The following is a 27,820-nucleotide window of genomic DNA, read 5'->3' on the forward strand; positions in this document are numbered from 1 at the left end:
GAGACTAAGGGGGGATATGATAGAGGTCTATAAAATCATGAGTGATGTTGAGAAAGTGGATAAGGAAAAGTTATTTACTTGTTCCCATAATACAAGAACTAGGGTTCACCAAATGAAATTAGTAGGTTTAAAACAAATAAAAGGAAGTTCTTCTTCATGCAGCGCACAGTCAACTTGTGGAACTCCTTGCCTGAGGAGGTTGTGAAGGCGAGGACTATAACAATGTTAAAAGGGAACTGGATAAATTCATGGTGGCTAAGTCCAAAAATGGCTATTAGCCAGGATGGGTAAGAATGGTGTCCCTAGCCTCTGTTTGTCAGAGGATGGAGATGGATGGCAAGAGGAAGATCACTTGATCATTGCCTGTTAGGTTCACTCCCTCTGGGGCACCTGGCATTGGCCACTATCGGTAGACAGATACTGGGCTAGATGGACCTTTGGTCTGTCCCGGTACGGCCTTTCTTATGTTCTTATGTTTTCCACTGCCCAGGAGACCCAGCCAGGGACTGATGTGCTGGAGATATGTTGGGAAAAGGAACTGTCTGAATTGCCAAGGCAGGAAGCCAACAATCTACAGCAACATCATTAACCACAAACTCACTCTGAGCATGCTCCAGCCAGAAGGGAAATGGGCAGGAATTCTTGCTGTTCAGCCATGGCCACACATACAGAGATGCACAGCAGTGAGGGTGCTGGGCAAGCTGGTCTGAGCGAACAATTGGAAATGATCCTTCCGTTAGAACAGAACCAGAGTGTAGAAAGGCCCCTGTGTTAAGTGGTTGAGGCTGAGGCCTTAGGAAGCTGGCCTACGATACCATAGGGATCTTTCTGTGGAGGTTTGATTCTTGCCAGCTAGGGGAAGCTGGTGTGTGGTGTCTTTGTGGCTGCACTTTCAGTGATGCAGGTTTCTCTATCCCGTTGTTCCAGGGTCATCCTACTAGATTGCCAGCTGCTTTTCAGCTGCAGTGTGGAGACTGTTTGTGTGTGTGGAGAGACAGTGTGTGTGTGTGTGTTGGGGAAGAGTGAGTGTGTTGAGGTAGGTAGGAGCGGATCATTATTATCCCTACTTGAAAGAGGGAGACGCTCAGGCTGAGAAAGGAGAATTGAATTGTCGAAGAAAAACTCAGTTCTCGCTTTTTGTTTGGATGCAGCAAAATCAAATACTATATTATTTCTCCAGTAATTACAATGGAGGGAGAGAGTGCCATAGGACACAGGGTCCTGGACAGGTCTCTCAACTGGTAAACAATTACATCAAGCCTTTATACCTTTGTTACAGACAAGCTTAGACAATCATGGAGACAGTAAAAAGCAACAAATACATTTTGTTTATACATAAGCTTTTCTGCTATCTTACTAGAAAAAGCAAGACTGCACATTGCAAGGTCGTAATACTTTCACACAGTTCACTCTGTCTTACATTATCTTGCTTCTACAAATCTCACGTCATAAGGGTCACAGTATGGCCTGACTCTTGCTAACTGACTAACATGCATTAAAATCCCCTTCAAATCCTTATTAATTCTTTCCTTGCTTCCACAGACTTGTCTTAGGTCACAAAGCCAGTCAATGGCTGAATTGGGAATAGGACCCCCAGAGCCCTGATTTTCAAATTAACCATCGGATCTTGAATGTCATACATTGAATGACATCAATAAAGTGCTCTTAGATGAGCTCCAGTCCAACAAGTGTGCACAGTAATTATTCAGCCAGTATTTGAGGAGAACTGCAATGTTAGAGAGAATCATGAACTGCTCAGAGACCACTAATGCAGAGAATCAGCAAAATTTGTCAAACATATAACTGGTTATGACTTATTGACCTGGACTGAAAAGAGAACAACAAGGACCTGAGTCTCCTCCCTGTCAATAACCCCCTGCTCAGACAATCAGGATAGAGACTGAGGATTGGAGGCTGAGGGGTCTCACCAGAGAGCTAAAAGGATGGCCCAGGTCACTGGCGGGGATCACTGCCCCAGCACTACTGCAGCTCCACAGTTTTGGGTGGACCTCCCACAGTGAGAGCTGCCGAGCACTCCCCCGCAACACACACACACACACACACACACACACACACACACACACACACACACACACACACCTCCTGGTGTTGGGAGGGGAACAGGAGAAAGGACAAAAGAAGCAAGAGAGGAAGAGAAAGGAGGAAGGGATGGATGGAGGAAAAGTTGAAACTAAAAGGACAAACCCTAATGTCCCCAGTGATTCTAAGGGACAAAATCCCAGGTGTGGAATAAAATTCTGCCTCCTTAAGATCATGCTTTCCATGAATTCAACTGTCACCAGAATGATCAGACCGAACAGTTTCAAACCTCGAGGAGGCTCTAACCCTCTAAACAGGGACATCTGTTTTCTAGTAAAATCACTAAAAGGAAGGAGAAAACTCAAAAGAGGTTCCTACTGGTGCTCACGTCCGTGAACCCCAATACTCCCCCAGTCCTCAAAGAGAGACCTGGAGAAGGAGACTTGCTGAAGCAAAGCCACAGGGGTCTCTGAGGTTTCCCTGGCCCCTCGCCCCTGTCCTGCCTGGCTGATGTCAGCATCTCTCTGTGAGGTCACCACCTCCCCACCACCTTTGGCCAATAGTCTGAGGTCCTGCAAAAGGACTTTGTGATGTCACTGCCACACCCCTCCCTTGCTGTGCTAATGTCCTGCCCCGGCCAGGCACTTTGGAGGTTTGAGCTACTCCCTGTGGATCACCCCACTCAAGGAGCGCTCATTCTAGGAAGCAAGCCAGCTAGACAGTAAAACATCAGACGCTGCTCCCAATGCTACACTTAGTTTTTCAGAAATTAGTTGACTTTATGGCAAGAAGAGACCATTAGAGCATCTAATCTGACCCCTGCATATCACAGGCCTCCTGTATGACACAAGAGCTACTTTGGGGGTAAAAACATTCCAGAAAGGCATCTAGTCTTCATGAAATGACGTCACGAGATGGAGAATGCACCAATTTCCTTGGTAGCTTGTTCCTGTGGTGAATGATCCTCACTGTTGAATATTTGTGCCTTAATTGTAATATGAATTTGTCTCTTTTCACCTTCCAGCCATTGGGTTTTTTAATGCCTTTCTCTGCTACATTAAAGAGCCCTTTAATAGCCAATCTTTTCTCTCCATTAAGGCACTTCAACGTTTCAATGAAGTCACCTTTCAATCTTCTTTTGAGAAGCTAAACAGGTTGAGCTCTTTCAATAGCTCACTAGAAGGCATTTTTCTCCAGCCCTCAGAATATTTGGTGGCTCTTTGCTGCCTCAACTCCAATTTCACACCATCTTTTTCAAATGAGGACACCAAAACTGGAGGCAGTATTCCAGTATCAGTCTCACTGATACCATGTCACCTCCTGTGACGTTATTGACATAATCTGTAACTGTATAGATCACCGTTGCCACCACTGTTCTATATTTGCAGCCAATATTGTATAAAGGTGGTCACATAAAGGGTCTATGGAGAGGTGATGATTGGCTGATTATAATTATGCTATCTCTAGATATGTATCATTTTTGTAGTTGACATTATGAATATTGGCTCTATCCTGCCTGTATTTCCAACTTGTGCTATGCTTCTGGGGAACACCCCAGCCAGACAAATTGGTGTCAGCTCTGCCTAGCCTGCTTGATGGCCCATTAAGGACCATCAGCTATACAATTGACCCATTTAGAGAAGGCAGATATGCCTTGTGGCTCAGCAAGGTGTGCAGGGACCTGCCTATGGACAGAACTCTAAGGTTTTTCGATGTCACGTGCTGGATAGAGTGTCCTTGGGACAAAGAAAGCAAAGACCACATGGCAAGAGACTATAAAAGACTGATGCCTCATCTCCATCTTGTCTTCAGTCCTGCTTCCTACCTCTGGAGGGACTTTGCTACAAAGTGAAGCTCTGTACAAAGGACTGAATGGCCCATCCCAGTTGTGTATGTACTCATACTAGGGTGTATGATTTCAAAAGGGCTAATTTTACTAAATTAAGGCGACTAGTTAGGGAAGTGGACTGGGCTAACATATTTAGGGATCTAAGGGCGGATGACGCCTGGGGTTACTTCAAGTTGAAGTTGCAGGAGTTGTCAGAGGCATGTATCCCGAGAAGGGGGAAACGGCTCGTAGGTAGCAGTTTTAGACCGAACTGGATGAGCAAGCGTCTTAGAGGGGTCATTAAGAAAAAGCAGAAAGCGTACCAGGAGTGTAAAATGGGAGGGATCAGAAAGGAAACCTACCTTATTGAGGTCAGAGGGTGCAGGGAAGCTGTGAGAAAGGCAAAGCGACGAGTGGAGATGGACCTAGCGAAGGGGATTAAAACCAATAGCAAACGGTTTTTTAGCCATATAAATAGGAAGAAAACCAAGAAAGAAGAAGTGGGACCGCTTAAAACTTTAAATGGAGTGGAGATTAGGGATAATCTTGGAATGGCACAATATCTGAACGAATACTTTGCCTCGGTCTTTAATGAGGCTAATGAAGGGCTAAGGAATAGTGATAGAGGGACCGATGGGAATGAAGATATGGGGGTAGACATTACGGTATCTGAGGTAGAAGCCAAACTTGAACAGCTTAACGGAAGTAAATCGGGGGGCCCGGATAATCTTCATCCTAGAATATTAAGGAATTGGCGAGGATATTGCTAGCCCGTTAGCGATAATCTTTAATAAATCCCTAAATTCGGGATTGTACCGACTGACTGGAGATTAGCTAATGTAGTTCCTATATTCAAGAAGGGGAAAAAAGTGACCCGGGAATTATAGGCCTGTTAGTCTAACATCTGTAGTATGCAAAGTCATGGAAAAATCTTAAAAGAGAGAGTGGTTCCGAGCATGAGGCCGATGGCAACTGGGATAGATTACAGCATGGATTTACGAAAGGTAGATCGTGCCAAACCAACTTGATCTCCTTCTTTGAGAGAGTAACAGATTTTTAGACAAGGGAAATGCGGTGGATCTCATATATCTGGATTTCAGTAAGGCGTTTGATACGGTACCGCATGAAGAATTACTGGTTAAATTGGAAAAGATGGGGATCGAAATGAAAATCCAGAGGTGGATAAGGAGCTGGTTAAAGGGAGACTGCAGAGGGTAGTATTGAAGGGGAACTGTCCGGTTGGAGGGGGGTTACCAGTGGAGTTCCTCAAGGCTCGGTTTTGGGTCCGATTTTATTCAATCTATTTATTGCTGACCTGGGAACCAAGAGTAGGAGTGGGCTGATAAAGTTTGCGGATGACACCAAGTTGGGGGGTATTGTCAATTTGGAAGAGGATCGGGATATTCTCCAGGGAGATTTAGATGACCTTGTAAACTGGAGTATTAGTAACAGGATGAAATTCAATAGTGAGAAGTGTAAGGTTATGCATTTAGGGATGTCTAACAAGAACTTTAGTTATAAGCTGGGGACGCACCAGTTGGAAGTAACGGAGGAGGAGAAGGACCTAGGAGTCCTGGTTGATCGCAAGATGACTATGAGTAGGCAATGTGATGTGGTCATAAAAAGCTAATGCGGTCTTGGGTTGCATTAGGCGAGGTATTTCTAGTAGGGATAAGGAGGTGCTAGTCCCGTTATATAAGGCGTTGGTGAGACCTCATTTGGAGTATTGTGTGCAGTTCTGGTCTCCCATGTTTAAGAAGGATGAATTCAAACTAGAACAGGTACAAAGAAGGGCCACTAGAATGATCCGAGGAATGGAAGGCCTTTCGTATGAAAGGAGACTTGAGGAGCTCGGTTTGTTTTCCTTAACCAAGAGAAGGATAAGAGGAGATATGATTGCACTCTTTAAATATATCAGAGGGATAAATACCAGGGAAGGAGAAGAATTATTTCAGCTCAGTGCTAATGTGGACACGAGGACGAACGGATATAAACTGTCAGTCAGGAAATTCAGGCTTGAAATTAGACGAAGGTTTCTAACCATCAGGGGAGTGCAATAATGGAACAGTCTACCGAGGGAAACAGTGGGGGCGAAGGACCTCCATGACTTTAAGATTAAGCTAGATAAGTTTATGGAGGGGATGGTATGATAGGATAACGGGCTTAGTCAATAGGTCAATTATGTGCCTGGTATGATATAACCTTTTCCAGAGGGTTTGGCTGGAGAGTCTTGCCCACATGCTCGGGGTTCAGCTGACCGCCATATTTGGGGTCGGGAAGGAATTTTCCTCCAGGGAAGATTGGCAATGGCCCTGGAGGTTTTTCGCCTTCCTCCGAAGCATGGGACAGGGGTCACTTGCTAAGGAGTGGGTGGATCGGCTTATGTGGCCTGCATCTTGCAGGAGGTCAGACTAGATGATCATAATGGTCCCTTCTGATCTTGAATTCTATGATTCTATGATTCTATGATACTCCAGAGACTTGATTTGAACCTGCAGTTTATTCCATCACTGCTACAAGCCTGAACCAAGAACAAATTACAGCATGGTTTTATGAAAGGTAGATCGTGCCAAACCAACCTGATCTCCTTCTTTGAGAAAGTAACAGATTTTTTAGACAAGGGAAATGCGGTGGATCTAATATATCTTGATTTCAGTAAGGCGTTTGATACGGTACTGCATGGGGAATTACTGGTTAAATTGGAAAAGATTGGTATCGAAATGAAAATCCAGAGGTGGATAAGGAGCTGGTTAAAGGGGAGACTGCAGAGGGTCGTATTGAAGGGTGAACTGTCGGGTTGGAGGGAGGTTACCAGTGGAGTTCCTCAAGGTTCGGTTTTGGGTCCGATTTTATTCAATCTATTTATCGCTGACCTCAGAACCAAAAGTAGGAGTGGGCTGATAAAGTTTGTGGATGACACAAAGTTGGGAGGTATTGCCAATTCGGAAAAGGATCGGGATATCCTCCAGGGAGATTTGGATGACCTTGTAAACTGGAGTATTAGTAACAGGATGAAATTCAATTGTGAGAAGTGTAAGGTTATGCATTTAGGGATGACTAACAAGAACTTTAGTTATAAGCTGGGGACGCACCAGTTGGAAGTAACGGAGGAGGAGAAGGACCTAGGAGTCCTGGTTGATCATAGGATGACTATGAGTAGGCAATGTGATGTGGCCATTAAAAAAGCTAATGCGGTCTTGGGATGCATTAGGCGAGGTATTTCTAGTTGAGATAAGGAGGTGCTAGTCCCGTTATATAAGGCGTTGGTGAGACCTCATTTGGAGTATTGTGTGCAGTTTTGGTCTCCCATGTTTAAGAAGGATGAATTCAAACTGGAACGGGTACAAAGAAGGGCCACTAGAATGAGCCGAGGAATGGAAAGCCTGTCGTACAAAAGGAGACTTGAGGAGCTCGGTTTATTTTCCTTAACCAAAAGAAGGATAAGAGGAGATATGATTGCACTCTTTAAATATATCAGAGGGATAAATACCAGGGAAGGAGAGGAATTATTTCAACTCAGTGCTAATGTGGACACGAGGACAAACGGATATAAATTGTCAGTCAGGAAATTTAGGCTTGAAATTAGACGAAGGTTTCTAACCATCAGAGGAGTGCAATTCTGGAACAGCCTGCCGAAGGAAACAGTGGGGGCGAAGGACCTCCATGACTTTAAGATTAAGCTAGATAAGTTTATGGAGGAGATGGTATGATAGGATAACGGGCTTAGTCAATAGGTCAATTAAGTGACACGCTGGTAATTAGTACAATGGGTCAATGATAGGATATTGTTAGCCTTTTTCCAGAGGGTATGTCTGGAGAGTCTTGCCCACATGCTCGGGGTTGACCTGTCCGCCATATTTGGGGTCAGGAAGGAATTTTCCTCCAGGGTAGATTGGCAGTGGCCCTGGAGGTTTTTCGCCTTCCTCCGAAGCATGGGGCAGGGGTCGTTTGCTTAAGGAGTGGGTGGATCGGCTTCTGTGGCCTGCATCTTGCAGGAGGTCAGACTAGATGATCATAATGGTCCCTTCTTATCTTGAATTATATGATTCTATGTTTCTATGAACTTTGCCAAAGTACAAGTTTTGCCCAGGGCACCATTTCCCCTAACGCTGGTCCTTGGTAACATTTCTTGATGGGGGGGGAGAGACGAAGCGTTTTCTCTCTGTTTCTTTCCTCTCCATTTTCTGCTCCTTCCTTCAATTCCAGAAACCTCCCTTGTGTTTCAGACTGTGCGGTGACACCCTCCCCACCCCAGGACTATGGAGCCTTTGGAGCAGAAAGATCCTAGGAGCTAAGGATGAAGCCAGGGGTGAGTAGCTGGCAGGAAGCAGCCCTAGCAACTCTTCTGGGAGTGCAGGGGAGGAATGACTCCCCCTTCTCTACATTCTCCCCATGGCGCTCTAGGGAGCAGGCAAGGTTGTGTGATGAATTCCATCCAACATTCCCCTTTGATCCAAGCCGAGAGATATCTCAGCTATGCACGATCCCCTTGGCAGCACCAAACAAGGGATGTTTCCCACTGCCCAGGAGACTCAGCCAGGGACTGATGTGCTGGAGATATGTTGGGAAATGGACTGTCTGAATTGCCAAGGCAGGAAGCAAACAATCTACAGCAACATCATTAACCACAAACCATGCTCCAGCCAGAAGGGAAATGGGCAGGAATTCTTGCTGTTCAGCCATGGCCACACATCCAGAGCTGCACAGCAGTGAGGGTGCTGGGCAAGCTGGTCTGAGCAAACAATTGGAAATGATCCTTCAGTGAGAACAGAACCAGAGTGTAGACAGGCCCAGTGTTAAGTGGTTGAGGCTGAGGCTTTAGGAAGCTGGCCTACAATACCATAGGGATCTTTCTGTGGAGGTTTGATACTTGCCAGCTAGGGGAAGCTGGTGTGTGGTGTCTTTGTGGCTGCACTTTCAGTGATGCAGGTTTCTCTATCCCATTGTTCCAGGGTCATCCTACTAGATTGCCAGCTGCTTTTCAGCTGCAGTGTGGAGACTGTGTGTGGGGAGAGACAGTGTGTGTGTTGGGGAAGAGTGAGTGTGTTGTGGTAGGTAGGAGCGGATCATTATTATCCCTACTTGAAAGAGGGAGACGCTCAGGCTGAGAAAGGAGAACTGACTTGTCTTAGGTCACACAGCCAGTCAATGGCAGAATTGGGAATAGGACCCCAGAGCCCTGATTTTCATATTAACCATCAGATCTTGAATTTCATACATTGAATGACCTCAAGAAAGTGCTCTCAGATGAGCTCCAGACCAACAAGTATGCACAGTAATTATTCAGCCGGTATTTGAGGAGAACTGCAATGTTAGAGAGAATCATGAACTGCTCAGAGACAATTAATGCAGAGAAGCAGCAAAATCCATCAAACATATAAGTGGTTATGACTTATTTACTTGGTCTTAAAAGAGAACAAAAAGGCCTTGAGTCTCCTCCCTGTCAATAACCCCCTGCTCAGCCAATCAGGGTAGAGACTGAGAAGGGGAGGCTGAGGGGTCTCACCAGAGAGCTAAAAGGATGGCCCAGGTCACTGGCGGGAATCACTGCCCCAGCACTACTGCAGCTCCACAGTTTTGGGTGGACCTCCCACAGTGAGAGCTGCCGAGCACTCCCCCGCAACACACACACACACACACACACACACACACACACACACACACACACACACACACACACACCTCCTGGTGTTGGGAGGGGAACAGGAGAAAGGACAAAAGAAGCAAGAGAGGAAGAGAAAGAAGGAAGGGATGGATGGAGGAAAAGTTGAAACTAAAAGGACAAACCCTAATGTCCCCAGTGATTCTAAGGGACAAAATCCCAGGTGTGGAATAAAATTCTGCCTCCTTAAGATCATGCTTTCCATGAATTCAACTGTCACCAGAATGATCAGACCGAACAGTTTCAAACCTCGAGGAGGCTCTAACCCTCTAAACAGGGACATCTGTTTTCTAGTAAAATCACTAAAAGGGAAGGAGAAAACTCAAAAGAGGTTCCTCCTGGTGCTCACGTCCGTGAACCCGAATACTCTCAGTCCTCAAAGAGAGACCTGGAGAGGGAGACTTGCTGAAGCAAAGCCACAGGGTCTCTGAGGTTTCCCTGGCCCCTCGCCCCTGACCTGCTTGGCTGATGTCAGCATCTCTCTGTGAGGTCACCACCTCCCCACCACCTTTGACCAATAGTCTGAGGTCCTGCAAAAGGCCTTTGTGATGTCACTGCCACACCCCTCCCTTGCTGGGCTAATGTCCTGCCCCTGGCCAGGCACTTTGGAGGTTTGAGCTACTCCCTGTGGATCACCCCACTCAAGGAGCGCTCATTCTAGGAAGCAAGCCAGCTAGACAGTAAAACATCAGACGCTGCTCCCAATGCTACACTTAGTTTTTCAGAAATTAGTTGACTTTATCGCCAGAAGAGACCATTAGAGCATCTAATCTGACCCCTGCATATCACAGGCCTCCTGTATGACACAAGAGCTACTTTGGGGGTAAAAACATTCCAGAAAGGCATCTAGTCTTCATGAAATGACGTCACGAGATGGAGAATGCACCAATTTCCTTGGTAGCTTGTTCCTGTGGTGAATGATCCTCACTGTTGAATATTTGTGCCTTAATTGTAATATGAATTTGTCTCTTTTCACCTTCCAGCCATTGGGTTTTTTAATGCCTTTCTCTGCTACATTAAAGAGCCCTTTAATAGCCAATCTTTTCTCTCCATTAAGGCACTTCAACGTTTCAATGAAGTCACCTTTCAATCTTCTTTTGAGAAGCTAAACAGGTTGAGCTCTTTCAATAGCTCACTAGAAGGCATTTTTCTCCAGCCCTCAGAATATTTGGTGGCTCTTTGCTGCCTCAACTCCAATTTCACACCATCTTTTTCAAATGAGGACACCAAAACTGGAGGCAGTATTCCAGTATCAGTCTCACTGATACCATGTCACCTCCTGTGACATTATTGACATAATCTGTAACTGTATAGAACACCGTTGCCACCACTGTTCTATATTTGCAGCCAATATTGTATAAAGGTGGTCACATAAAGGGTCTATGGAGAGGTGATGATTGGCTGATTATAATTATGCTATCTCTAGATATGTATCATTTTTGTAGTTGACATTATGAATATTGGCTCTATCCTGCCTGTATTTCCAACTTGTGCTATGCTTCTGGGGAACACCCCAGCCAGACAAATTGGTGTCAGCTCTGCCTAGCCTGCTTGATGGCCCATTAAGGACCATCAGCTATACAATTGACGTCTGTGGTTTACATTCTGCATTGCCTGGTGCTGAGCCATTGCACAATCCCCAGTCACGCCGCACAGCACACCTCAAGAGGCGGTGGGGGGCCAAGCAGATGATCCAGCACGAGGGGGGAGAGGAAATGTGGCTGGGGGGAGGAAAGGTCTTGGGCTGCACTGGGGGAGTGCAGAGCAGGGGTGACCCCAGAAACCTGCAGCAAAGGGATGGACAGGTGGGCTGGGTGGATAGACGAGGCAGTGAGCCTAAAAGGGGAGTGGGGTCTAATGGTCAGAGCAGGATGGGGGTTGTGTTCTATCCCTAGCTCTGGGAGCTGAGTGGGGTCTAGAGGTGAGAGCGGGGGACTGGGAGCCAGGACTCCTGGGTTCCATAGTGGCAACTGTTTCTTCCTGTGTCTCCCTCCCTAGAGATCCCTGCCCAGCCCCCTAGCATAATCTGACTGGGGGAGGGGGTTGCCCTGCCACTGCAGACTTGTGATTAGAACCCCTCCTCCCACGGGCTCTGCCATCACGGAATCTCCCTCCCACGTCAGAAAGTAGGAGCCCTTCCCCACATGAGGAGGAAGCTAGTGAGTTTCTTGGGGGTCTCTGGCAGAGGTGACAGCACCCACCAGACACCCACTGAGGGCTGCAAGGAGACCCCCCTACACAGCCCCCTGCTACGAGGGGCTGCGGGGTGCCCAGCCAGGGTCAGGAGGTGAGATGGGGTCGCAGTGGCAGGAAGGGGGCAGAGCTGGGGGTGGTGCCAGGTCGTTGCTGGCTACACAAGGAAAAACCACACCGCTCCATTACGTATTTCCCAAGGTTATAGCTGAATACAGGATTTGGAATGACTTCAGGGAAATATTTTGTTTCCAAACAGACTCCATATACCAAATGATGGTGCTAATATGCTCCCCCTGAACCCTCCCCCATGACTCCAGGATCCCAGCATCTTCCTAATTTGTAGGGTAGTTCTCCTCCCAGGCTCGTGCGAAGGCGGGAAGCACCACATAGCCCCATTTCCCGCACGGGAGAACTGAGGCCCAGAGAGGCTGAGTGATGTGCCCAAGGACACTCAGAAGTCTGTGGCAGAGCAAAGCATGTTTATGCCTCCCCCCAGGTCTGGCCTGCTCCTGGGTCACTGGGTGGTGCAGGGCGGGAGCTTGGGGGAAGGGGCAATGTGAGGGCAGAGGAGGGTGTATTGGGGAGGGGCAGGGCGGGAGTGGGGATTCGGGGGAAGGGGCAGAGTGAGGGTGGGGCATTGGAGGAAGGGACAGGTGATGTGAGGCAGGGACCTCGGAGGCAGGGGCAGCGTGAGGGCAGGACCTTGGGGGCAGGGGCAGGGCTTTGGGGGAACGGGCAGAGCGAGGGGGGGCTCGGGGATGAGGAGGGTTAATTCAGTTCCGTGGCAGCTTTGTCTGTGGGTGACACTGTTACTGCAGGGGGTGTTCAAAGCCGGGCTCGCCCGAGGGAGGAGGACGGGGGGGTGGCTGGGGAGGGACAGCGGGAGTGAGGGGCGCTGACCAGTAGCCGGGTACAAGGCTCCTCAGACACGCACAGACACCAGCTCACCCCGGGGGGGGGGTTAAAGCCCCAGCAAACAAGGGGCGCTGGGACCATCCCCGCGGAGCAGACACAGGTGTAAAGTCACCGGACGGAGACAGACCCGGCACTCACCTGCCCCGCACAGACCTGCCCCCCCCGGCCAGGTTTGGGGGCGGGAGCCGGCCGCCCGGTCTCGCCCCTCCCCTCCTCCCGCTCAGCTGCTTTGTGCAGGGGCAAAGCAGCGCGGCACGTTCCTACGCGGGCAGGTCAATACACTGCACGGGGTGGGGAGAGGTGTCAGGTTGACCCAGGGACCCGCCCTTCCTGGGCTCGAGGACGGGGCGCCCGGGGCAGGCTGGGAGTTGTAGTTCCTGGCTCTTCTCAGAGCGGCAGGGACGGCCTGGTTGCTCAGACAACGCGCCCCTCCCAGTGCACACTGGGTAGTGTAGTTCTCCCTCTCGCAGGCGGCCTCTAGTGGAGGAGGGGCCCTATCCCGTCACTTCGCCGCACCCCTCCCCGCTCCCTGATTGGCGGAGAGCGCGGGACAGAGACTCGGCGCGAGGTAATGCCCCGCCTCGCCCGAGGCCGCCACCCCGCCCGCCCCGGGCGCCCGCTGCGGCCATTGGGATTCGAATCCCGCTCGCGGCCAGGGGCGGCCCCAGCCCCGGGGAGATGCGGGGGGGGGGTGCGCGGCTCAGTCCCCGCGGGCGGCACCACTGGGACTCCCGCCCCGGCGCTGCTGGGGGCTCAGCGGGGGCGCGGGCAGCCGGCGGCCAGGGCGGGGCAGGTCCGAGGAGCGCTGAGGCGGGACGGTGAGTGGCGGCTCCGCACGGGCTGGGGGCTCAGACCCCCAGTGCCAGGTGCCAGGCCCAGCCCCTGCCGCGCCCCTGCCCCGGGAGCCAGGCTGGGGCGGGGGGGTGCCATAGGGCACAGGCAGCGCGGAGTGAAAGGGCTTCACACCCCCCCCCAGCGGGGCCGGGCGAGCCCCACGAGCGGCGGCCTGGGGCCGCGGGGCCGGGCGAGGTCCCGTCCCGTGTGCGCAGGGACCGAGGGGCAGAGTCAAGCTGTGCGTTGTCCGGCAGTTCTGGGGTTGCAGCCTCTTCGTGCCCACGGGCCCTTTGTGACCCTCAGAGCAGCCCCGGATCTGCCGTGGCCCCTCCCCGAGGTCCTGCCCTGCTCACGCCGGCCCCCTCCCTCCCCCGCCCTCACTCACTGTCTCTAGGCCGGGGGGGGGGGGCAGGCTCTGGGCTGGATTAACATGGGGGCAAATAAAATCAGGACATGCCTCTGTGGGGAGGGGGTTTCAGTTGTTGCTAAAGGTGGGGGAAGCCCTCAGTCTCTGTCTGATTGTGTGTGTCTCTCTCTCTCCTCAGGATATTGGCATTGAGTTTCCTGGGTGAGACGCTGCTGATTCAGAAAAGGATTAGACATTTATATGGACCATATCATCCAAACTTCGCTGGTATACAAAATGTAGAAGGGATATAAATCCTTATGCTTCAGGATATAAGCCTACCACCAACTGATAGGGGTCAGGAAGAAACTTCTCCTATGGGCAGGTTAATCCATAATTGTTTGATATTGTGTTTCTCAGACTTTCCTCTGAGGCAGCTGGGCCTGTGACTTGCCCTGAAAAATAGATCATTGGTGGGCCTTTATATTATGGGGCTGATCATTTTTTGTTTTATGGTAGTGTTTAGATGTCCCAACCAAAATTCAGGGTCCCATTACAAAAACATAGTAAGAGATTGTCCCGTGCCTCAAATACAATCTAAACAAATAGACAAGATAGGCAAACAGTAGGATAAAGTATTATTAACCTCCATTTATAGATGGGGAACTGAGGCAGAGATGAAGGACCAGTGTTTCAAAGATATTTAGGTGCTTAAGATGCAAACAGATGCTTAAAGGTGCTTTTAAAAATTGCACCAGCAGATTAGGTGCATAACACCCACTGATTTCAATAGGAGTTAGGCGCCAAACCTAACTTAAGCACGACTGGTCTATTTCCCATTCCAATTTTCACCAAAACCAATACAGTTCTGCTCACTGATGCCTAGAATATTCCTGGAATTTTGGAATTGCTTGGATGTGGTGTTCACAAGTTCATGTTACAAGCAGAGAAATGCTATCAAGTAGAGTGAAGAACTCACATTACTCAGTAAACAAGTTTTCAAATGTTTTCCTCATACAGATCACTTCTTCAGATAAAGAATATTTCTTCTCCCAACCCGCCCTGCCTCACACCTACAGTACCCCACAGCAACAAGAGAGCTTAGTGACATGAAAAGGTAATTTTAGGACAGGATTAAGGGCATGGGTGCAAACCAAGTGGTTTAAAAGTGGTGGGTGCAGTCAGTCATTACATGATGATGTACACAGTCTGTGACATCACACTCCATTGCCAATGAAACAATAGTGACATCTCATGCAGAGAAGTGTAAACAAGAAGCAGGCAGCATTATCTTCTGCAGATATAAACAACTTCTTTGTCTGAGTGATTGGCTGAATAAGATATGATATTACGCCCATAACATCACAGGCCATAGGTGGTCAAAACACCTGACTTTATGGTCACCGCTGTGGTGATGGCACTTCCATATCACTGCTACCTGATGGCCATAGATGGTCAGACCTTTTGGGATTTTTCCTTATATGCATATTCAGAGCCACAAGTAACAGGTGACCCATCTCAGGCGAGTAATAAAGAGATTGTGTGACACACCAGCCAGCCTCTGCCTATAAAAAGGCTGGAGCTGCCAGCAGGGCCAGCTTTAGGCCAATTCAACCAATTCCCCTGAATCGGGCCCCACCCCTAGAGGGCCCTGTGCCCAAGCCCCAGTACAGTGTACTGGCAAGAGCCGGTGCGCTGTACCGGGGTGGCCCGGCTGTAGGGATATTAAAGAAGGTTTATATTAAACATGGTTTATAAAAGAAATGATTTATTAATTTATTGTTAATTAATACTTTATAACTTAAGGTTTATGTTAGAAGTAAATTTGTGATTCCCAACATTTAGCCTCTAACCTGCAAGCCACCAGCTGTATCTGTGTGAAGCCTGCTCAAAGAGATACTTGGTATAAAACTTGTTAAGCTCAAAGAAATACTTTGGGCTTGGCTACACTTACAAGTTGCAGCACTGGGAGTTACAGCGCTGGTCATGCAGCTGTGTAAGGGCCAGCGCTGGAGTGTGGCCACACTGACAGCTACCAGCGCTGCAGTGTGGCCACACTTGCAGCACTTTCCAGCGCTGTATTGAGAGGTGCATTGTGGGCAGCTATCCCACAGAGCACCTCGTCCCATTTTGGCGCTGAGTATTGTGGGAAGGGGAAGGAAGTGTGCGGGTCATTCCGCTTCCTGTTTGCCAGCGCCCCGTGGTGCATCGCTTCACATCCCAGCATTCACTCTTTCCGGCAGCGTTTGGCGCCATTGTGAGTGTCTTTCTGTTACTCTCTGTGAATCGCGATTTCTGTGGCAAATGGAGCCCGATCTGCTGAGGACTCTGCTGATGAGTGTCACCAGCACAACACGTTTGGCAGTCGAGCTATTCCTTCAGCTCCAAAGTGACAGTGAGGAGTCCGACGATGATATCAATATGGATTTGTCTGCCGCGTGTGACACTACAGTGCTTGCGGCATTCATGGAAATGCTCAGCACCGTTGAACGCCGCTTTTGGGCTCGGGAAACAAGCACTGAGTGGTGGGATCACATCGTCATGGAAGTCTGGGATGATGAGCAGTGGCTGCAGAACTTTCGTATGAGAAAAGCCACTTTCATGGGACTGTGTGCTGAGCTCGCCCCCACTCTGCGGCGCAAGGACACAAGATTGAGAGCTGCCCTGACGGTGGAAAAGCGGGTGGCTATTGCAATCTGGAAGATGGCAAATCCAGACAGCTACCGGTCGGTCGGGAACCAGTTTGGTGTGGGAAAGTCGACTGTGGGAATCGTTTTGATGCAAGTTTGCAAGGCAATTAATCGCATCCTGCTAAGAAAGACCGTGACTCCGGGGAGCGTGCAGGACATTGTGGATGGCTTTGCACAAATGGGTTTCCCTAACTGTGGAGGGGCGATAGATGGGACGCATATTCCTATTCTGGCCCCCCCCCCACCTGGCATCAGAGTACGTTAATCGTAAGGGGTATTTCTCTATGGTTCTCCAGGCGCTTGTAGATCACCGCGGGCGTTTCATTGACATTTACACAGGCTGGCCTGGAAAGGTGCATGATGCACGCATCTTTCAGAACAGTGGCCTGTTCAGGAAGATGCAGGCAGGGACTTTTTTCCCAGACAGGAAGATCACAGTAGGGGATGTCGAAATGCCCACTGTGATCCTTGGAGACCCCGCGTACCCGTTACTGCCTTGGCTCATGAAACCCTATTCAGGGAAGCTTGACAGGAGCAAGGACCGGTTCAACTACAGGCTGAGCCGGTGCAGAATGACTGTGGAGTGTGCTTTTGGGCGTTTAAAAGCTCGCTGGAGATGTTTGTATGGGAAGCTAGACTTGGGGGAAAGCAGCATCCCCGCGGTTATAAGCGCTTGCTGTACCCTCCATAATATTTGTGAAGGGAAGGGTGAAACATTCAGTGAGGCATGGACCACCGAGGTTCAAGTCCTGGAGGCTGAATATGCACAGCCAGAGAGCAGGGCTAATAGAGAGGCCCAGCACAGGGCTACAAGGATTAGGGATGCCTTGAGGGAAGAATTTGAGGCTGAAAGCCAACAGTAATGTTTGCTGCCTTGCATGGGAGTGAATTGCACTGCTTACACTGTTATTCTATTATCCATAATAATAATATGATTTGCAGTGCCTCTTTCTTCACTGGGCTAAGGTATCTTTCACTATCTGCTATAATAAAGACTGTTTTCAAAGCCAAGAATTGTTTTATTGAAAAGAAAAAAACTTCCTTGACAGACAGACAGACACACAACATTTCATTAACACAAGAGGGCAAGGGTGTGGGTTGGTGAACTGTACAGTCACAAGTTTGCATATGCCCTGTCTGGATTGCTGTTTAATGAATCCTGCACTTCAGGGTTCATATACTGCATGGTGATGGGGTTGAATGCAGAGGGTAAGGGTGGTGGTAGGTATCAGGGCTGGTTGGGGAACGTACAGGTGTTGGAGGCAGCTGGTGGTGGTAAGAGCCTGGATGCTGGGGAAAGGTGGTTTGAGCTGACATTGGGGCACAAGGCACAAAGGACGGGGCGGGTGGGGGAGTAGCACGGTAGTGCTCTGCTTGCATGGAAACGAGTGACTCTATAGACTCCGCTTGGCGCTCCAGGATGCTTAGCAGCCGCTCCATGCTTTTCCTCTTGGCCACTGCATTTCTCTGGCGGGTCCTGCTTTCTTTCTCTCGCCACTCCTTCAATTCTTTTCTCTCTGTAGCAGAGTGCTGAAGAACAGTTTTCAGCATGTCCTCTTTGCTCTTTCGGGGATTTTTTCTCAAATTTTGAAGCCTCTGTGATGTTGAACATCTGGGCAGTCCAGTAGTCAAGGTCACTGTAGAAACAGAAATGACAACATTTAACACGGGCAGCATTGTATCCACTATCTCCAGACATGAATTGTTACACTGAGGGAGTTCTCACTTGCAAGTTCTCACTTGCATTCTTTATCCCAAAAGGAAAACACAACAGAAGCCACGAAATGGTGAGTGAGGAGTGTTTACTTATATAGGGAGAAGAGGGGCTTGAGTGAGAGGGGAGCTGGTTGCTTCGGGTAATCTGGAGTGCTAGAGGGGTTGAGTGAAGATGCAGATGCAGGGGTGATCTTATCTCCCTATCTCTTCACTAAAGAGTCTCCCAACATTTTTCACAGGACTTAATCCTGGAAGATGTTTCCCTACTGCAGTCACTAGGGAACAGCGGGGGGCTCTTTTAGAGCAATGTGGATTCCGCCCGGGACCCTATGTGGCGTGCCTGTGTTCAGAAATGGTCCCCCCCCCACTGGCCGAAGAGTGGCGCGGACGCGTCACCGTCACTGGGACAAGGGACACAGTGGCTCTGCCTATAAACCTGCGCAGGCATATTGCCCACGCTCTGGATGAAGCTTTTGCTGAGATAACTGAAGCAGATTACCGCGACGTGATAGACCACATCAACGGGCTATTCCACATCTAGACGCTGCCATGCATGCATCCATAACCCCCCTTCCTCTCCAGAAACATTTCACTTCAGAAAATAAAAGCCGCTTACCGGTAAACCGCTCCTCTGCTTGTCCTTCTGCAACTGCTGGCTGCTGCGATTGGGTAGTTTCCTCCTGGCTTGAGAAGAGCTCCTGGCTGCATGCCTCCAGGGAATCTGCGGTTTCTTCCCCCATCCCAGGAGCTTCACTCGCGGTTTCCTCTCCCCCCCCGCAGCCTCCTCCTCCTCCTGTCCCCCAGCCTGCTCAGAAGTGTCCATCGTTATCCTGGGATTGGCAGTGGGGTCACCCCCAAGTATCTCGTCCATCTCCCTGTAAAAACGGCAGGTCGTGGGAGCAGCTCCGGATCGTCGATTCCCCTCTCGGGCTTTGTAATAGGCACTCCGCAGCTCTTTAACTTTCACCCTGCATTGTACTGCGTCCCGATCATGGCCCCTATCCAGCATGGCCCTTGATATCTGCTCAAAGATATCGTAATTCCTACGGCCGGAGCGCAGCTGTGCCTGAACAGATGCCTCACCCCAAACACTGATGAGGTCCTGCACTTCACCAGTGCTCCATGCTGGGGCTCGTTTGCCGCGTGGAGGCATGGTCACCTGTAACTGATTAACTGATTAACTGATTGCACTCCACACCTGGCTGCAGCAAACAGGAAGGAGATTTTTAAATTTCCCGGGGCATTTAAAGGGCGGGTCACCTGAGGCAAGAGCAGTAGAGTGCAAACTGATGTGCAGAGTGGCTGAACAGGAATTCTGGGATAGCTCCTTATTCCCTGGAGGACAGGTAAAGCGCTGGTGAGTGTCCACACCTGCTGAGCAGCGCTGGTGTCACCAGCGCTGCACTCCTTATACCCCTGCCGGGATGGGTTTTCAGCCAGCGCTGCAACCAGGGAGTTGCAGCGCTGGTTGTGCCCTGCAAGTGTGGACGGGGTGTTGGTTGCAGCGCTGGAAAGCCTCCACCAGCGCTGCAACTTGTAAGTGTAGCCAAGCCCTTTGTATAAAACTTGTTAAACATTAATTATCTCTAAGTAAGCCAAAACAGTAGCTGTTATAGTGTATAAATAGAGATCCCCACCCTCTGTAAGTTTTCATCTCACTTTATCTTTGCTTGTTAAAAGACAGGGAGGGTCACATAAATTGGTAACACCCCTAAAGGTAAAAAGACAGTGAACTAGATGTAATTAAGATAGAGAATGTATGTGAATGCATGCCTAGTTTAAACAATGAATGAATGGTTAGGAAGTTACCAGCCTGAAGAATTCAGTGTCGGCTGAAGAAGGTGTCAAGTGGGATCAACCAGATGACCCCCAGTACCTCAAAGGAAGGAAAAACAAGCATCTGACAGAATGGAGCCAGCCACCTGCTGATTGATTTAGCAACAGCAAAATGAAGCAACTCTCATGGACTGACATAGGAATAAATTCCTATCAAACTGGACTCTAAAGACTGAGGACTTTGAGGGCTTGGCTACACTTACAAATTTGCAGTGCTGCAGCAGGGTGTGAAAACACACCCTCTCCAGTGCTGCAAATTGAGGCGCTGCAAAGCGCCAGTGTGGTCAAAGCCCCAGCGCTGGGAGCGCGGCTGGTGCTTTGACTACACTTAGCGCTTCAAAGCCACAGCAGCGCTACCGCGGCAGCGCTTTGAAGTGCTAAGTGTAGCCACAGCCTGAGTCTATGGTTCTGCTGCCAGCCTCCAGGAGCATCAAATGCATCTGACACAGACTTGGCTCCATCCTCATGACCAAGATACCTGGCCAGTAACTTGGCATGAGCAATGTCTAGGCTGGTAACTATAACATCTGTACAGAACCTGAATGAATGATTGTGTGAATGAATATATGTGTGTGTGTGTGTGTGTGTGTGTGTGTGTATAAGGAATAAGTAGTGATAGAAATAAGTAGTAAAACAACGTTGTTTACTGTTGTCTTTTGTTTTGTTATGGTATTTACAATAAATGTGGCATCTTTGCCTTATCCCTCTTAATTAGATCCTGTTGGATTTTATTATATTGGTATAACACGGCTTCCCCCGGGCGGGGGGTATTTAAAGGGCCTGGGGAGCTCTGGGGAAGTGGTGCAGCTTTGGCGGCTATTTAAAGGGCTGGGGCGGTAGAAGCAGGAGCCCTGGGCCCTTTAAATAGCCCCTGAGCCCGGGCTGCTGCTGCTACCCTGGTGGGGGAGGGAGGAAGAGGGGGCAACCACCGTACAGGGTGGGCTGCACCCCCTGTCCGCAGCCAGCCCCTGTCCGCAGCCAGCCCCTGCCTGCACCAGCCCTGCCTGACCGGCCCGTCTCCAGCCAGCCCCGCATTCCCTGCCCTGCCTCCAGCCCCGGTCTCCAGCCAGCCCCGCACTCCCTGCCCTCAGCCAGCCTGTCTCCTGCCCGCCCCTGCCGCACACCCTGTCCTGCCCGCACCAGCCCTGCACCCGTTGCCCTGCCTGCGGCCAGACCCTACCTCCAGTCAGCCCCTGCCCTGCCTCCAGCCAGCCCCATGTCCACTGATGCCCTGCAGTTCCCAGGGCAGTAACCCTGCACACCTGCTTCAGTGAGGGGAGCAGGGAGCAGCTGGGACCCACACATGTGGGTGACCAGACGGCAAGTGTGAAAAATCAGGACAGGGCGTGGGGCGTAATAGGAGCCTATATAAGAAAAAGCCCCAAATATTGGGACTGTCCCTATAAAATGGGGACATCTGGTCACCTTAGCTGGAACATTTTTACAGTTCTTGGTAATAGCAACACATTAGTTACAAAAATTACCATTAGCGATAACAACAAATTCATTGCAAGGGTCCACCTACAATCATTTTTGTCATCATGCCACACCTTTGGCTCAATACCATTGGGGTTTGCGCCTTTTAGGGTTAACCCGTGCATAGGCGGCAGGTTATATACACCTGCGGTGCCCGGGCTCCAGGAATATTCAGGGGCCGGGTGCCCTGCTCCAGCAATATTTGGAGCTGGGTCTCTCCCCCGGCCCTGCCTGGATAGGGCCCCGGCCCTTACCCTGAGCCTCTCCAAAGCCCCAAACCCTCCGCCCCAGCCAGAGCCCTCATCCCCCTGCACCCTAATCCTCAACCCCAGCCAAAGCCCTCATCCCCCCACACCCTAATCCTCAGCCCGAGCCGGAGCCCTCATCCCCCCGCACCCTAATCCTCAACCCCAGCCAGAGCCCTCATCCCCCCACACCCTAATCCTGAGCCCCAACCCTCATCCCCCTGCACCCTAATCCTCAGCCCCATCCCTGAGCGCCCCTGCAGCATGAACTCCTCAACCTCAGCCCCAAACCTCATCCCCCTGCACCCTAATCCTCTGACCCAGTCCTGAGCCCCCCCACATCATGAATCCCTCATCCTCAGCTCCACAGCCCTCACCCCTGTACTCCCTCCTATCCCCAAACTCCCTTCCCAGAAGGTGCACCCCCCCTTCCCACACACCCCTTCCCAACCCCAAACTCCGTCCCAAAGCCTGCCCCCTTCACCCCCGCCGGCACACCCACCCCCAGCCCCAGCCCAGAGCCTGCACCCAGCACCCAAACTCCATCCCAAAGCCTGCACCCTGGACCCTAATCCCCAGCCCAGGATCTGCACCCCAGACCTCCCCCGCCGAGACCCCTCTCAGAGCCTTAGGCAGGTGGGGGCAGAGTTGGGGGGCGGGTTCTGAGCACCACCAAAATTTCTACAGACTTGCCACCCATGAACCTGTGGCTTCCCTTTGCAAACTTCCTCCTTGTTCTGAAGGATCAAACCCTGATTTTTCCTGCTTAACAGAATTTACTGGCTGATGGGGTGGGCTCTCTTTGCTAACAGCCATTAGCAAGTCTTCTCCCTGCCAGCCAAGTAATTTGCATCAACACAGAAGCACAGACTGCTCACTTAAAGAATCAGAATGGAGACATTCCTGTTCCAACACCATTGTCTTCCCAACCAGCTGGCCAAACACAGCCACTTGCTTATAGAGCTGCTCAACTTTCTTAACAGCCCTTACTCCATCTGAGACCTTTTCAAAGCTATCCACACGGGCTCTTTCAAAAGGAAAGTGGGTGGATTTTTACATATCTTCCTAACCAGTCTTTAAAGGGTTAAGTCAGTCTGTGAGTTAATTAACTCTTTCTGGCCATGTCGCCTTCCAGCTGGGGCCAGGCAGGGGCGGACGAAGCCAGGCCGAAGGGAGCCGCTCAGTCGGGAACGGACTGGAGGGAGCCACTCGTCTGGGCTGGGCTGGGCCTTGCCATGCCTCCCTGGAGCCCTCCTCACACTCCTTTCCCCTGGTCCAGCCTTTGTTCCAGCTCAGGTGGTAGCTAGTGGATTTCTCACGATGGCTGCCCCATTTGTTCCCTTCCACTCAGATACAGATACAAAAGTGATACATTTATACAAATAGGATGACCACACTCAGTAGATTATAAGCCTTGTAATGATACCTTACAAGAGACCTTTTGCATGAAGCATACTGCAGTTACATTATATTCACACTCATTAGCATATTTTTATATTTTTATAAACTCATATAGAATGGAACATGACAACAGCAAACAGTGGAGACACCTCTGAAGAAATGCCCTAGAGCCCTTGGGCCGTCACGCTTCAGGAATGTGCGTGAGGTGCTAGGAGACCTGGAGATGGGGGGTGTCCTGCTGGCCGTAGGTGAGTGTTGTGAACCCCCAGTTGCTAGGCTGAATTTATCCATTCCCTGGCAATAAAACATTGTCTTGTTTTCACAGCCACTTTCGGTCTCCTGGCTTCTACCCTCTACCCTACTGGCAGGGCATTGTGCAGCACCCTTTCCAGCCCACCTGGGTGGAGGAGATTGAGGAAGAGAGCATCTGCCATCCAGCTCCATCTCATCTAGAGCAAGTGAGTGGAGGTCTCCAGAGCCATCGCCAGTGGGGTGGGAATGGCCCAGCAATAGGGCTCCCAGCCTTTCCCTTGCAGGAGATTGTTCCCAACGTCGAGAGTCTTTGGGGAGGGCAGAACCTGCCAGGTGCTGAACACCCACAATGGCAAGCAGTGAAATCAGTGGGAACTGAGGGCGACTCCTCCCTCCTGGGATTGGCACCGTGTGAACGAACTTTCATTTAGGACTATCCGGGTTCCGCTCTTTCTCTGGCCTGGGAGGGAGCGGGGTCTACTGGGGTGGAGGGAGCGGTTTGTCCAAACTAACGGAGAGCCCCATTGCTCTGAAAGAATGAGACTCTCCCAGTTTCACAGGGCCCTATTGGGTGAGGGGGAACATTGGGAGCAGCCTGTGCTGTGAGCTGCTGCCAGTGCGTGTGGACGGCAGCCCCCCTGCCCTGGGGTGGGGTATGTGGGGAGGAGGAATTGCCTCAGCAGAGGGGACGTAGGCAGGGGAGCAGGCAGGCCCATTAATGAGAGCTGCCTTGAGCCCAGACTCATGGCTGCTCCCCACTCAGTTCCAGGATGGAGCGGTGGAAGCGGATGCTGAGGAGGAAGGCTGGGCAGGTGGCTCTGGAGCCAGTAGGGAGCAGCGTCCGTCTTGCCCAGGAGGAGAGTGGCCCCTCTGTCCCCGCGGGCGAGGAAGAGGCCAGTGGGCAGGCAAAGCGGAGAAGCTCCCTGACCTTCTGGAGGAAGAGGAAAGACCAGCTCCTTAGCAGGCCCTGAGGCACCTTCTGGTCCCAAATGGAGGTGGCCCCGGGTGATGCTATGTAGGAGGGACCCAGGCGAGGGCAGGAGCCGGGCAAGGTGGCTCTGCGGCTTCCTTTCCAGGAAGCAGAGGAGCCAGGAGCCCAGCCCCAGGCCCAGCAGGAGCTATCCACCAGCCTGGCCACCGAGGAGCCCCAGCCAGCCGAGCAGGAGCTGGGCGGCTCCGGCATGGGGACCGGCAGCTCTGCCTACTCCTGAGGGGCCAGCACCTCCTCTGTGGGGTCTGACAGCCCTGAGGCTGAAGGCTCCCTCTGTGCAGGTGAGGGGAGACCCAGGGGACAGGGGGAAGGATGGGGGCAGTAGGGGACTAATAACACCCTGTACCCATTGGGTCACCAAGACGCCAGGACTGAGACATGGGAGCCCCACTAACACCAGTGGGGGTGGCACAGCTGCACCCTGTAGCAGGGGATGCTGGGCAGAGTCCGGGGAGCTCCAGCCTCCCCTGATGAAGGGGGGGGGGGGCTGACGGCCACGGGGCCCTGAGGCTGATGGGCCTGAGGGTGTCTCTGGGAGGGGCAGGGTGCGGCCCTCTGTGCCATGGGGCTCCTTGTTGAGGATGGGGGACATTGAGCCATTTCTCTACACTGCATCCCCCCAGTGGCAGCAGGGATTGTCCTTTCTCCTGCTCTCCCTGGTGCAGAGACCCCCAGTGCCCAGCAGCAGTGGGCTGAGGAGGAGGAAGAAGAGAAGGAGGAGGAGGAGGTGTCCCCTGAACAAGACACCATCAGGGTCATCCAGGAGCACCTCCAGGGCAGAGCTGAGGTACAAAAATCTTACAGCTGTGCTGCCCCTGAGTCTGCCCTGCCCCTTCTTCCATCCCCACCCACACAGGGGGGTCTTGTCCCAGAGAATCCATCACCCCCAATGGGGGGAACTGCTCCCTTGTTACCTGGCACCCCAAAGTGGGGGCATTTGTCTCACGCAGGCCAAGGTGTCCGCTCCCCACAGACACTGTCCCAGTTACAACCCCAGTCTGTGCAGGGCGACACTGGTTTCGGGAAGCAGGGCGGCTTTCCCTGTCCAACTCCATGGGGTTCCTGAGCCATGGAGCTGGTGTAGGTGGGTTGGGGAGGTCCCTACCTAACTGTCTCTCTCTCTCCCCCCACCCCACTCCTAGTTGATGGCCAAACAGCTCCGCTTCCTCCGTAGTGTCCCACGTCTGTACTTCTTGGCACAGCAGCAGGGGCTGAACACTCTGGAGCCCCACGTCTCCAAAGCGGCCCTCGTGGAGAGCATTGCGGTGAGTGGGACCCCGTGTCTGGCCCCTGGGGCGAGGGACCCAGAAACGAGAGAAAGAATTGGTGGGGCCAGAGGGGGAAGCAGAGGACAGTGGTTCCTGTGGCTGAGGGCTGGGGAGCAGGGAAGGGAGAGCTTCTGACACCAGTCGGGAGCTGGCAGTGGGGAATTGTAAGGCCGGAGGAGGAGGGGAAGGAAGTTTGATGGATGGGAGGAATGGGGGGCCCAGTTGGTTGGGGTTGGGAGTGACACTGGCTGTTTCTGCAGAGCACTTTGGCCTCCTCCCTGGAAAGTGCCTGTGGGTCTGCGGGGCCTGAGTCTCACATGCAAATTTATCTTCTTGGGGTCTCTCAGGAGCTGATTGAAAATCTGCCCATGGTACCAGAGCCAACCTCCATCATCTCCAGCTCCATGGCTGCAGTTTGCAGCCTCAGGTACCAGGACCGTCCCATCCAGCTGCCTTAACCCTGGTGCTGATCGGGTCTGGAGCCGGGAGTCCCAGATCTTCTCCAGCCTAGATTACCCCCAGCTGTGGCTGTTCCCATCCCCCAGCAGAGGAGGCGGGAACGTCTCCACTTTCCTGGCTGGGGGGTGATTTCACTCCAGGAACGTTACAGCGGCCGTAGGGAGGGGATCACTGCAGGAGGGTCATGGCCATGGCAGTGCCAGCGCCACTCCGGTGCCGCCAAGGATAACACGGGCTCCTCTCTCCCCGCAGCAAACTGAAGCCGCTGCTTGCCCTGGAGCTGGAATCACGCCTCCTGCGGGCTCTTCTTTAAACCATCTTCACGATGGGCACTGGGCAGGATACCACCCACTTCCAGGTAGGTCACGATCCTACTTCCCTGTCCCAGGAGCAGGAGCCGCCTCTGGTCCCTGCTCCCTTGGTTTGATGGAGCTGCTGAGAATAGGGAGGAGTGAGCAGAGCTGGGAACAGGCCCGAGACAAACTGGCAGGGAGGGCCCCTTCCCTCCAGGGGGGATTGTATTACCCCTCTGTGGCTGATCCCAGCCTTCCCTCTCCTCATTCTGTGTTCTGCTGCCTGGACTCTCCCGGGGATCCTTCTTCCCACCCATTGCAGTTTGGCTGGTCCCTAGTCTGCTGGGTACCAGCCCCTGCACAGAGAACTGCTAAGGCCAAGGATTGAGGAGCCAGCAGGCATCCGACTAGGAACTCTTGCCAAGTGTCCTTGGAATGATGTGAATGGGAGAGGCCAGGATGTGCCTTTTGGGTCTGGCCAGGGCTCTCAGAGAACCCCCCTGGTCCCGTGACTGGTGTAGCCCCATGTCCCATGACTGACGGGTGTTCCCGCTTCTTGCAGGCTCTGCACAACACCTATTTACAGAGGCTGGACGCCATGGTCGGGTGCCTGCTCACTGAGACCCCCACCCCAGCTAAGCTGCAGCACCTCTTGGAGGTGAGTAGAATGGGCCGGTCTGGGCGGAATTTCCCCTTAACCCCGTCAGGGGGCTGCAAAGGAGAGACTAGAAGAGTCCCATTTCCGTTGTGTCCTCCCAGCTTGAACCCAAGCCGCCCCACGTTCCCAGAGCTGTCAGTGCAGTGCAATGTTGGGACCCTTACGCCTCCTGGGGCGGGGGCGCAGGGGAGCAGAGGGAAGGAGCTGGGACTCTCAGCCAGAGCTCTGCACGGTTGCATTAAGCACTAACAGTGAAAACCAGGCCTGGCTGGGGCCTGAGAGACTGAAACCAACACCTGTGAGATGCAGGACATGGGACCCTGAGAAAAGTCACTGGCTCCTTTCTAGGGAGACCCTGAGATACAGGAGGAGCCTCAGGGAATCAGCTCTTCTGTCCTAGGGACACTGCAGTTCCTGTCCTCACGGCCACTCCATCCATCCTACCAAGGCTTCTGCAGCTGGGGTCTGGGGTCCAGGACATGTGCCTTGATCCTGACGTGCTGTTCATGGATCAGAGCACATGATCTGAGGGTTCAGAGCAAATAGACCAGCCCCAAGACCGACCATTGTCCCAGCCTGGCGAGACAATGACAGCTTGTGCCCAGTGGAGGACAGGACCAAACAGCTCAGCTTCCGCCATGCTGTCCCACGTCTGTGCTTCTTGGCACAGCAGCAGGGGCTGGACACTCTGGAGCCCCACTTCTCCAAAGTGGC

Source organism: Mauremys reevesii, linkage group 18 (genome assembly GCF_016161935.1).
Source record: "Mauremys reevesii isolate NIE-2019 linkage group 18, ASM1616193v1, whole genome shotgun sequence".
Taxonomy (NCBI): domain Eukaryota; kingdom Metazoa; phylum Chordata; order Testudines; family Geoemydidae; genus Mauremys; species Mauremys reevesii.